General features: G+C 44.7%; 1 long non-coding RNA gene across 1 annotated transcript in view; it reads left to right on the top strand.

The window, feature by feature from the left end:
• The first annotated feature begins 1,813 nt into the window (after nucleotides 1-1,813).
• The window catches only part of LOC119473372, a 175,500-nt gene continuing 166,325 nt past the window's right edge, over nucleotides 1,814-10,988 (top strand). Inside the window, exon 1 of the long non-coding RNA XR_005202578.1 lies at nucleotides 1,814-2,041. This is a non-coding gene — a long non-coding RNA (uncharacterized LOC119473372). The remainder of the gene's footprint in view (nucleotides 2,042-10,988) is intronic.

The raw sequence follows: 10,988 nt of genomic DNA on the forward strand, positions 1-10,988 counted from the left end.
GAGGGGGGTGCGAGGAAGCTGGAGGAGCAAGCCTCAAGGATTCTAGTTGGAGTTAATCGGTGGATGGTAATATGCATAGGACAGGTAAAAAGGGCTGTGCTTTAGACAGGATGCTCTGAGCATTGAGAAAAATGATTCTTTGGTCTCTGCATGTTGATGAATCCTAATTTGTGATTAGCATGTAACCTGCCCTAAGCCCATTTTTGTCTGGGGCTGAGATTCAAGAAGGAGCAGTAACCAAGTTTCTAATTCTTCTCTCCTGTTCAGGTGCAGCTGGATCTGCTGAGAGAGAAGTGAGCAGGTCTAGAATCTAGGGAGTCTATTAAGGAAGGGTGTTTCTCTCGGATAAGGAGCTGAGGGTTGAAATGTAATCCTACAAACCTTAGCCTCCCTAGGACTCCATTAAATTGTTCCTATTAGCGTGATTGCACCAAGATACCACAAGAGCATGGGGAGCTATTAGAAAACCTGAAAATGAGGGGAGAGATTTCGGAAACTGTGCCTCAGCCATGATTTAGGAGTCTCACTAAATTCATAAGTGGAAATGTCTGACAGCCTTGGAACCTGAAATCGTTCATCTTCCTGGTGGAATACAAGTTCGCTTGTGCAGTAAAATGAAAAGCGGTGGTGAACGCTGCAGTAAAGTTCATGTTCGCTTAGTAGCGAGGTTGGGATTAGAGCATAATTACCCTAGAAATGCTGGCTGCGGCCTCCTTTCCTGAAAGCCACCAGGGGAAAGGCAGCATCTATTACCTGATTCTAGGGCACTAGCCAGAGTTTCCCATTAGCAACTTTGATTGCATCTGGAGTCACAGGCTTTCAGCTAATTCTTCAACAAGTAGTTGTTGTTTTTCAAACCTCAGTCAAGACATTTAGCACCAGGAACACCTCTCCTGATGGACTCCCCCTGCAATTAAGAAAAACAGGTTTCCAAGGGGGAGAAAGCTTTGTTGTGAGCTGTAACTTGCAGAAGGATTTCTGTTGCCACTTCTGTGTTGCAGCGGCCCTCATCAGAATGTCTGGTTCTCTGCCACCCACCCCCACAGCTATGCCCTAGGGGACTGATTACCTTGTAGTCAGGGGGAGTTAGAAGTGGAAATGAGATGATGAAGAATGAAGCAGTTCAAGTAACTGGATGGGGACTTGTAGAAACAGACTCGTGCATTCATAGTATTTTGCACAACAGAACAACATTGCTAACCAAATGTCAATGACCCTCACCTGTGGACTCCTTCCCACACAAGCAGCTAATTCTGGGGGCCCAGGGACCATATCTGGTGAGCACTCTAAGCACACCTCCTCTGCTTCTCTGCACCAGCCCCCTCATTGTGCATCCTCAGGTGCAGCCTGGTCCAGCCAAACAGGCACTACTGCAACTCTAAGTTGCTCTTCTGAGCACTAAAGTCACTTTCCTGTTCCCCACTGCGGTCTGCCTGAGTCTGCAAGGTCCCAAGTCTCCCTCTCCAATTCACTCTATAAAGCAACATTGTGTGTGCTCAGAGCTCCATGAGGTTCTTCCTGAAAACAGCCCCTGCATGTCTCCCAGGCTACCTTGTTCTCTGCAGTTGTGGTTGTCACAGCGGAGCCTCACAGCCAGCTTTCTGTAGATACTGAGGTCTAGATTGCACCCTGGACCACTGAAATTAGGATCCCATGGAGTAGGCCTTGGTATTGTAATTTATAAGCTCACCAGGTGACTCCAATGGTCATGGGGGGTTGAGCACCACGGCTCTGCAAGATGCAGGAATTAGGATCCCATGGAGTAGGCCTTGGTATTGTAATTTATAAGCTCCCCAGGTGACTCTAATGGTCCTTGGGGGCTGAGCACCACGGCTCTGCAAGACGCAGGTCAGAATCTGACCTCTGGCTGGGCTGGGCAGAGCAGAGGGTTGCTACTTCCTTCTTTCCCCATCTCCAGTCCTAGACACCTGTAGATCTCTTTCCTCCCACACAGTTAGATGTCTGCCTTGCATGGTACTGGCGATAGCTCACCAGTTCGGCTAGAGGCCAGACTTTGGACTCCAGTTTACTCGTCAACATTGTAAGTAGCAATTTTAAATACTACTTTTGTTCTCTGCTGATAAATATGATATGAAGCTGTGGGCTCAGTGTCTTACTACTGAGAAAAAATGTGGAGTGGAAGGCTTAACAGAGCCACAGAATCCATTTCTGGATATATGACCTTCAATCAATTAAACTACCTGAACCTCAGCTTTCTTACCTGTAAAGTGGGAATGCTGTAGTAGTATCTACCTTGTGGTGCAGAAACTGGGTGATGTATACAAAATTTGTCCAATAAGATGGTATGAAAAAGCAACACCTTGCTATTTATTATCCAGCTGGTCTTGCAGATCTGGGACTTGAACTTATTATAGTGAGTATCACTGATTCATCATAAATTTGTTACCGCTATTGGAAAAGCTATTCCGGGTCGGGTGCAGTGGCTCATGCCTGCAATCCCAGCACATTGGGACACTGAGGAGTGAGGATCATTTGAAGTTAGGATTTTAAGACCAGCCTGACCAATGTGGTGAAACCCCATCTCTACTAAAAATACAAAAAAAAAAAATAGCCCGATGTGGTGGCGTACCCCTATAATCTCAGTTACTTGGGAGGCTGAGGCAGGAGAATTGCTTGAACCCAGGAGGCAGAGGTTGCAATGATGAACAATTATCAACATCTGTGCCACTGTACTCCAACCTGGGTGACAGAGTGAGACTCCATCTCAAAAAAAAAAAAAAAAAGCTATTCTGAGCACATTTCCTGGTGATGAAACCTTAATGCCTTATCTTTGCAAATGGGGAACAGCTTTATCACTATTTTTTAACTCTGAGATCTTTTATAATAGTAATATTTTCTATAGGCATAATTGTTCATCTTCCTAGTACCAGGAATTTGGCCCTGGAATAATCCTCAGTTTTCTAAAAAGGTATCTTCTAGATCAGAGGCTCTTAAATATTTGCAGTAACATAAGCACCTGGAAGTTGTGTTAAAAAGTATGGCCGGGCCCCAACCCCGAAGTTTCTGATAGAGCAGGTTTGAGTGGGGCCCAATAATTTGAATTTCTAACAAGCTCCCAGGTGAGGCTGATGCTGCTGGTTCAGGGAGCCCACATGGAGAACCACTGTGTAGACTTTCTCTATAGCTTGTCACAGCATAACCTCCAGGCCGGTGTTTTTATCTTTAGCTTCACCTTAGAATTACCTGGAGAGCTTTTAAAAATACTGACCCCTGGGACTCACCCCACACTGATGGAATTGTTGTCTCTAGGTGGGGCCAGGGCATCACTGTTTTTTAAATGCTTTGCTCCAAGGGTTGTTTCAATGTGCAGTCAGAGGTGAGAACCACTGGCTTGGCCTAAATCACGTTTCCCTGCTTCCAGTCTTGTGCCCTGTCACTGATTCTGTGCTCAGCAGCAGAGGTTATTTTTAAAATATGAATTAGCCAATATCGTGGCATTTCTCTGCTTGAAGCAACTCCATTTGCTTCCCCATGTGCTCAGGATCTGTACTGACCTCCAGACTTGGCTAAACTGACACCCTCCCGACAGGGCAGCTGCACTCTGTCTCTGCATCTCGCATATGCACCAGCATGTGGGCCTCCTTTCTGTTCCTCCAACAGGTCAGCCCTGCCCCATGCCAGGCCTTGGTCCTTGTCCTTTCTGGCTGGGCTGCTCCTTCCTTCTGTCCTTTGAGCATCAGCTCAAGTGTCCCCTCTTCAGAGAGGTCTTCCTTGGCCATCCACGTTTACATGTCCACCACGTAGATTTGTGCAGCTTAAGGGCTGTACAGTTCCATAGGTGCCCTTCATATCATGGTTATACTCTCATATTTCTTTGCCTACTGTCTTTTTAGTGCAGATCAAATTTAAGGTCTTGTTTATTTACCTGACTACTAGTGTATAATATGTCTCCCAAACTAGAAATTGGCTTCCAGAGGGTAAGGACTGAGTCTGCCCTGGTCACTGCTGTTCCAGGTGCCTGCCAGGGAGTAGGTCCACAAATAAATTTGAAGTGAATCTTTTAAATCGGGGGCTGCAGGTACTTACTCTGTTCTGTGACAACTGCTGCAAAGGACCAGCAACTCCAGACACACCTGAAGATAGATTTTGACGGCTTTTGGGCTATATCTGGGGACACTGGAGGCCAAGCTGGGATTCCTCTTGCTCTGAGTGGACTTCTCACTGTCTGCCTGTTACAGCCTAGGTCAGACAGTGATGGGAGGGGCTGGCAGACCAGCACCCACACTGTGCTTGGCAGGGAGACATGACAGGTGATGAAGGGGTCTGGAGTGCTTCTCTTACAGAGGGGTGGAGCTGGAGAGGTGTCAGTAACTGATAATTGCCCATTTTATATGGAGGGTTTATAGGGTAATCTCAATTAATTGTTTCTGAAAGAGTAGTAAAATTAGGCAAGGAGGCCATCCGTGATGATGACTCATGAGGGGCGGCTGCACAGACAGGCGATTAGCAACATGGAGGTCAGAGTGGTCTGGATGTGAAGGGCATCACATGCCCAGAACAAGGCTTCCTGGCTGAAGCATAGTCTTTGAAGGAGCCTAAATGGCAATTGCAAGGTTGCACTTCTAGTGTAAGAAAAGGCTTGGAGGACAGAATTCTGTGCTGCAGAGAAGGGATGTAGAGTCACAAAGGGTCAGATCTGAAAATCTGGTGATCAGAAGCAAGCAGGTCTTTTTCCTGCAGACTTTTTTCCTTAAGCACAAAGAAGTTTTTCACAATTATATAGATCCCTATACATTCTGCAGGTGCAATATTTTCTCGCAGGATTCATATAATGTATGATGCAAATTTCTATGCAAAACTGAAGTGAGATGGAAAGAAATGAACAATCATATAATTATCCTTGAATTTCAGGATAATAGGTAACATTGTCCAAAATGTAGCCACCCACTTATACTCATTAGGTCAGAGAGTGTGTTAGGCATATTATTATTCAAAAAATTTTGGTGGGGTGTGGTGGCTCATGCCTGTAATCCCAGCACTTTGGGAGGCCAACGTGGACAGATCACTTGATCCCAGGAGTCGAAGACCAGCCTGGGCAACATAGTGGGACCTCATCTCTCAAAAAAAAAAAAAAAAAGCTGGGTGTGGTAGTGCATGTGTATAGTCCCAACCTACTTGGGAGGGTGAGGTGGGAGGATTACTTGAGCCCGGGAGCTGGGGTTTGGAGTGAGCTGAGATCATACCACGGCACTCTAGCCTGGGTGATAGAGTGAGATCCTGTCTGAAAAAACTAATTAATAGTAAATTAGGAAATATGTCACTAGGACCTCAGACTTGTGTGTTTGCCTCTGTATAGTGGTACAAAGTCACTTGCACAAATAAATTTAGATAGAAAAGTGTGAGTTGATTTTAAAGAACACAACAAAGAGATAGAGCAACAATTATATAGGGGCTTCAGAATTACTGGGAACTAGGATTAGTGCATTCAGACCTAAGCAAATAATTATTTTTTTCTTTGTTTTATGGATGGAACTGTGAGGAAAATTGGTTTGCTATACACATCTTCAGCATACAAATTTGAGAAGAGTGGGATTAACTGGCACCTTTGATCACCTGTTTATTCTTTGAATGGATTGGATGTTTCTTAAGGGAGGTTCAGGGAGGAGGGCTGAAAAGCAAGGAGAATCTACTTAATCAGCTGGATTAGCCTAATCAGCTCTGGCTTTCCGATCGATGGAAGACAGATGCTGTTGTCAAATGATGCTAGCTTCCTCCAAAAATCTGCACTGCCTCTGGACACAACCTGGAAATCCTTTCTAGTATCCTTTGGCCCTGGCAAGGCTCAGCAAACAGCAATCTTTTCCTACATTTACAATTTAAAGCTTAGTTTAAAATTCTTATTTGTGGGCCAGGAGCGGTGGCTCACGCCTTTAATCTCAGAACTTTGGAAGGCCAAGGTGAAGGGGATGGGGGGGTATCATCTGAGATCAGAAGTTCGAGACCAACCTGACCAACATGGAGAAACTCTGTCTCTTGGAGAAAATACAAAATTAGCTGGTATGGTGGCATGTGCCTGTAATCCCAGCTACTCAGGAGGCTGAGGCAGGAGAATTGTTTGAACCTGGGAGGTGGAGGTTGCAGTGAGCCGAGAACGTGCTATTGTACTGCAGCCTGAGCAACAAGATGGAAACTCTGTCTCAAAAACAAACAAACAAAAAAAGCAAAAAAAACAACATTCTTATTTGCACTAGCCACATTCAAATGCTTAATAGCATCATGTAGCTAGTCCTACCGTATTGGATAGCACAAATATGGAATATTTGTTCCTGAAAAAGTTCATTGGCCAATTCATTGATTCAGCAGTTAGTGAGGCCGTTCTGAATCAAAGAATTCTTTCTGAAACTTTGGACCAAATCAGCCTATTTTCCAGGAGGATCATCCAATCCTGAGGGATTTGGGGTATGTGGGTGGGTGTGTTAGGGTGAGGAAGACGATCAGCAGTCAGTAAGGTTTTTTTCCATTTTCCCATTCCTCCCCATTTCTTAGTCAACATGCATCCCCCCAGGATACGCCTCTTGTCAACATGCTACTCCATCTGGGGTTGATTGGCTTCTCCACACGAATCCTGTGTCTATCTTGGGTTTACTAATTCAAAGGAATTCTTGCTATTTCTGGAAAGGGTTAATATGCAGTGAATCAAAAAGAAAAAATCACGTCCTTTCCCTCAAGGCAGCGAAATAATCCACAGGCAATGATAACTCTCTCTGGCAGACAGTATATTTAAAAGAATAAGAAAAGAGGTGACTTAAAGGTGGAAGGAAATTTATTTGGAGTTTCTCCAAGTGGAGTCAGGAGATTGAACTGGAAAAGCCACAAGTGGCTGTTGAAAACTCTGGATGTTGCTGTTAAATGGGTCTCATCCATGGTAGCACAGACTCACTGCTTGCAGTTGGAGTGATGCAGGAGAAACATCGATTGAGTGCTAAGAAAACAAGTATCTCCACTCGACTGGAGAAAATACAACATGCCACATGCTTAGTGAAAATCAATAATGCAGGAAAATTTACTGGCTGCTATTCACATCTTAGTGCCCCTAATTGTAGGGGCTGGCAAAGTCACTAGTTTTTAAGATTTAGAGGTGAAGCAGAACATACCAATCACTAGCTCTTTGGTAGACCTGAAAAGAGTCTTAATTGAGTCGTTTTCTATGATCATGGAATGAGAAGTAGAGAAAGCCTGCTAAAAAACAGGCTGGAGGCTCCTGCGCTGAGAACTGCTCCTAAGAGTTTAGGGTTTGTTGTGTAGGAGAGGATGTGAAGTGCTTGGAGCAAGGTTTCTCATCTAAGTAGGAATCCTTACCCGGCTTGCTTCTTCCACATAAGTCATCCACCTGGCCCTGATTGGGATTTGAGTTTATGACCTTGCTTTGGGGGAGACTTAAGCATTGCTTATAAATGGGCCAATTTGAAGGCCCAGAGAGAAGGAAGGGAGAGCCTTTGAGGAGCTCTGGACTGGAGGAGTTGTCTGCTGTGGTCAGAATTGGAGGTAAAGGCTGCCTACCATGGGCCATCCCTTTATGAGCCATTTTAAAAAAGGGAATTTAGAAACAGAGTAAGAGAATTAAAATGTAGGGCAGGGGAGAGCTAGTGGAAGGGTGTGGATACAGAAGGACTGATGATGATTGAACTCTGGGCAGTAATAGGATGAATTATAGTCCCAGCCCTTGAATGATGGCTGGAAGTCATCGAGTTTTTCAATTTTACCAAGTTGTCGCTCACATGTTACATTAGCTGAAGTGATAACTGCTGCATCCTGCTCAGAAGGGGAAATAACCCTCCATACTATATTGCCACTTGCATGGTATTGATTTTGTGTGGGTGGACAGTAATTCATGGACGCCCTCCCCCTTCTTTGTCTAGCTCCAGATTTTCAAAAGTCTTTTGTGAGTTGCACTTGTTTAGCGATCACACACCACGAAATCTTATTGTGCTTATAGATGATTGCTTGAGATTTGGGGGAGAGGAGAGGACTAGTGAGAAGATCACCAGATATGAGGTGACATAAACAAGGCAAGGAGTAAGGTGACATCTGTCAACCAGGGATTGAAGAAAACAGTTCTGACTGTAGCTCTCACCCTTGAACTCAGACGCATCCCTGTGGACAAAGAGAGGGGAAGGTAAATGTTTGGAATGTTGCTATTTCCATGTTACAAAGTTGTTTCTCATGCCTGTAATCCCAACACTGGGAGGCTGAGGCAGGTGGATCACCTGAGGTCAGGAGTTTGAGACCAGCCTGAGCCTGATCAACATGGCAAAACCCTATCTCTACTAAAAATACAAAATTAGCCAGGTGTGTAATCCTGCCTGTAATCCCAGCTACTTGGGAGGCTGAGACAAGAGACTGGCTTGAACCTGTGAGGCAGAGGTTGCAGTAAGCCAGGATCGCACCACTGTATTCCAGCCTGGGCAATAGGAATGAAACTCTGTCTCAATAAATAAAATGAAATGACATTATTCAAGGCAGTATCTCTCTCTTTTTTTTTTTCTTTGGCTGAAAAATTTGCTCCAGAAATGAAGATTTGTTTCTGGAGACAATGGACCAGGTGGGTCTTAGTGAGGCGGATCTAATGTTGCCCAACACTATGTACGTAGGTGCTGTGGGAACATTTCTGCCTCTCTGCTTAGCTGGGATTTGGGATCTGAAGCTGACTTCTGCTGATTATCAATGTTCATTTAGACATGGCCCTGGAATACTGATTCGACTCTCCTCCACACCCTCCCCATACTCTTGGCTGATGTCAAAGAATGACTTTTGGGAGGATCTTGAAATCTGGAGGTGTTTTATATGAGTAAATCTTGACCTTGATCTTTGGCCTAGGAATTTGGGGCCTCATTCTTGGAATATTTTCACTGTAATTGTTTTCTTTTACTCCATTCTGTCTCTTTTATCTTGTTTATTTTATTTTTTGAGAGGGAGTCTCTGTTGCTCAGACTGTAGTGCAGAGGCATGATCTTGGTGCACTGCAACTTCTGCCTCCTGGGCTCAAGCGATTCTCCTGCTTCAGCCTCCCAAGTAGCTGGGATTACAGGCATGAGCCACCACATCCAGCTAAGTAGCTGAAACTACAGGTGTTCACCACCACACCCAGCTAATTTTTTGTACTTTTTTTTTTTTTTTTTTTTTTTTTTTTGTAGAGATGGGGTTTTGCCATGTTGGCCAGGCTGGTCTCAAACTCCTGACCTCAGGTGATCTGCCTGCCTCGGCCTCCCAAAGTGCTGGAATAACAGGTGTGAACCACCACACCTGGCCATATCTCTTTGATTTTAAGTATCACATTTAGCAAGTAACTCTGAATCAACATATGATATAATAACAGTATACAATAATAACCATCTTTATATCATTAATATATTACATATTAATCATATTATACTAGTTGATACTGTATACCTTATCACTGCTGATATAAGAATTTCTATCACTAGTAACATTTATTGAGCCCCTAATATGAGCTTGTTGCTGTGCTAAGGACTTTTCATGTATCATCTCATTTAATCTTCATATAACCGGTAGGTAAGTATTATCACTTTGTTCATTATAGGTGGGCAAACTGAGATTAGTATACAGGATTTAAGAAATGGGCACTGGGACACATAGCAAGATGATGGTAGAGCCAGGCCTTCTGCCCCCATTGTCCTCACTTGTCATCTTCACCCCACTCACCCTACCCACCTTTTAAGCACTGCTCAGTGATTTGATGTGTGATGGCAGGTACCTCCAGGCCCGGGAGGCTGTTCCTCCCTCAGACCTTCTGCTCTCAGGATGGCGAAGCCAGTATTAACAACCTCCAGGAAGATATCATTTTCCAATTACCTGATGATGGCTCCAAGCCCCATTAGTTGACTGGCACTGTGGATTTCAGGGTGACTGTTTAATGGATTGTAGAGCCAGTTCACTTCTGGGCCACCCCATCCCTACTGACCCTTAGCAATACATTCATAGATGGGTGCAGAGCTCAGTCTTCAATGGGTGAACTCCACAGGGCACAGCTCCCAGGGCAGAGCAGTGATTCAGATCTGTTGACTAGCAGGCTACTCTCCGTGCAGTATGGGCTGCCGCCTCTAAATAATGTGTGAGGGACTGTGCAGGGAGTCATGTGACGATGAATTACGGTGGGCACCAGGGCTGGGAAGTGGGTGAAATTGACCCAGGCTTGTCTTTGCTCTCATTGATAAGAATAACAACAAATCCCAGTGGCTGAAGATGGAACCTTCCACCCCCATCTCATGGAAATACGAGCTTGGGTTTGTCTTATTCATTCCCTGCTCTGGGGTGCCCAAGTCAGCCTACAAAGCTAGTTTTGGCAGGGAAATGCTGGTATGTATTTTGGGAGCACCAAAATGCAAGCATATGTAATTTGTCATGTAACAGACGGGAACCTGCAATAGTGTTGTCCTTCCAGCTATACTGGGATCCCCTGATGGTTCCAAGGGTGCAGCAGACTCTCCTGCTGGCAACATTGCAGAGGGGCAGCATAGCCTAGTGGTAAAGCTTTGCCTGGGACATCTTGATTTGCCTAGGACAGTTGCAGTTTGTACTTATTATCCTGGAATGATTTTAAAAAATTTTATTTTTTATTGTACTTTAGGTTTTGGGGTACATGTGAAGAACATGCAAGATTGTTGCATAGGTACACACATGGCAGCATGATTTGCTGCCTTCCTCCTCATCACCTATATCTGGCATTTCTCCCCATGCTATCTCTCCCCAACTCCCCACTCCCTGCTGTCCCTCCCCTATTTCCCCCTGACAGACTCAAGTGTGTGATGCTTCCCTCCCTGTGTCCATGTGTTCTCATTGTGCAACACCCGCCTATGAGTGAGAACATGCGGTGTTTGATCTTCTGCTCTTGTGTCAGTTTTCTGAGAATGATGGTTTCCAGGTTCATCTATGTCCCTACAAAGGACACAAACTCATCGTTTTTGATGGCTGCATAATATTCCATGGTGTATATGTGCCACATTTTC

This window comes from Cebus imitator, unplaced genomic scaffold (assembly GCF_001604975.1).
Source record: "Cebus imitator isolate Cc_AM_T3 unplaced genomic scaffold, Cebus_imitator-1.0 Scaffold152, whole genome shotgun sequence".
Taxonomy (NCBI): Eukaryota; Metazoa; Chordata; class Mammalia; order Primates; family Cebidae; genus Cebus; species Cebus imitator.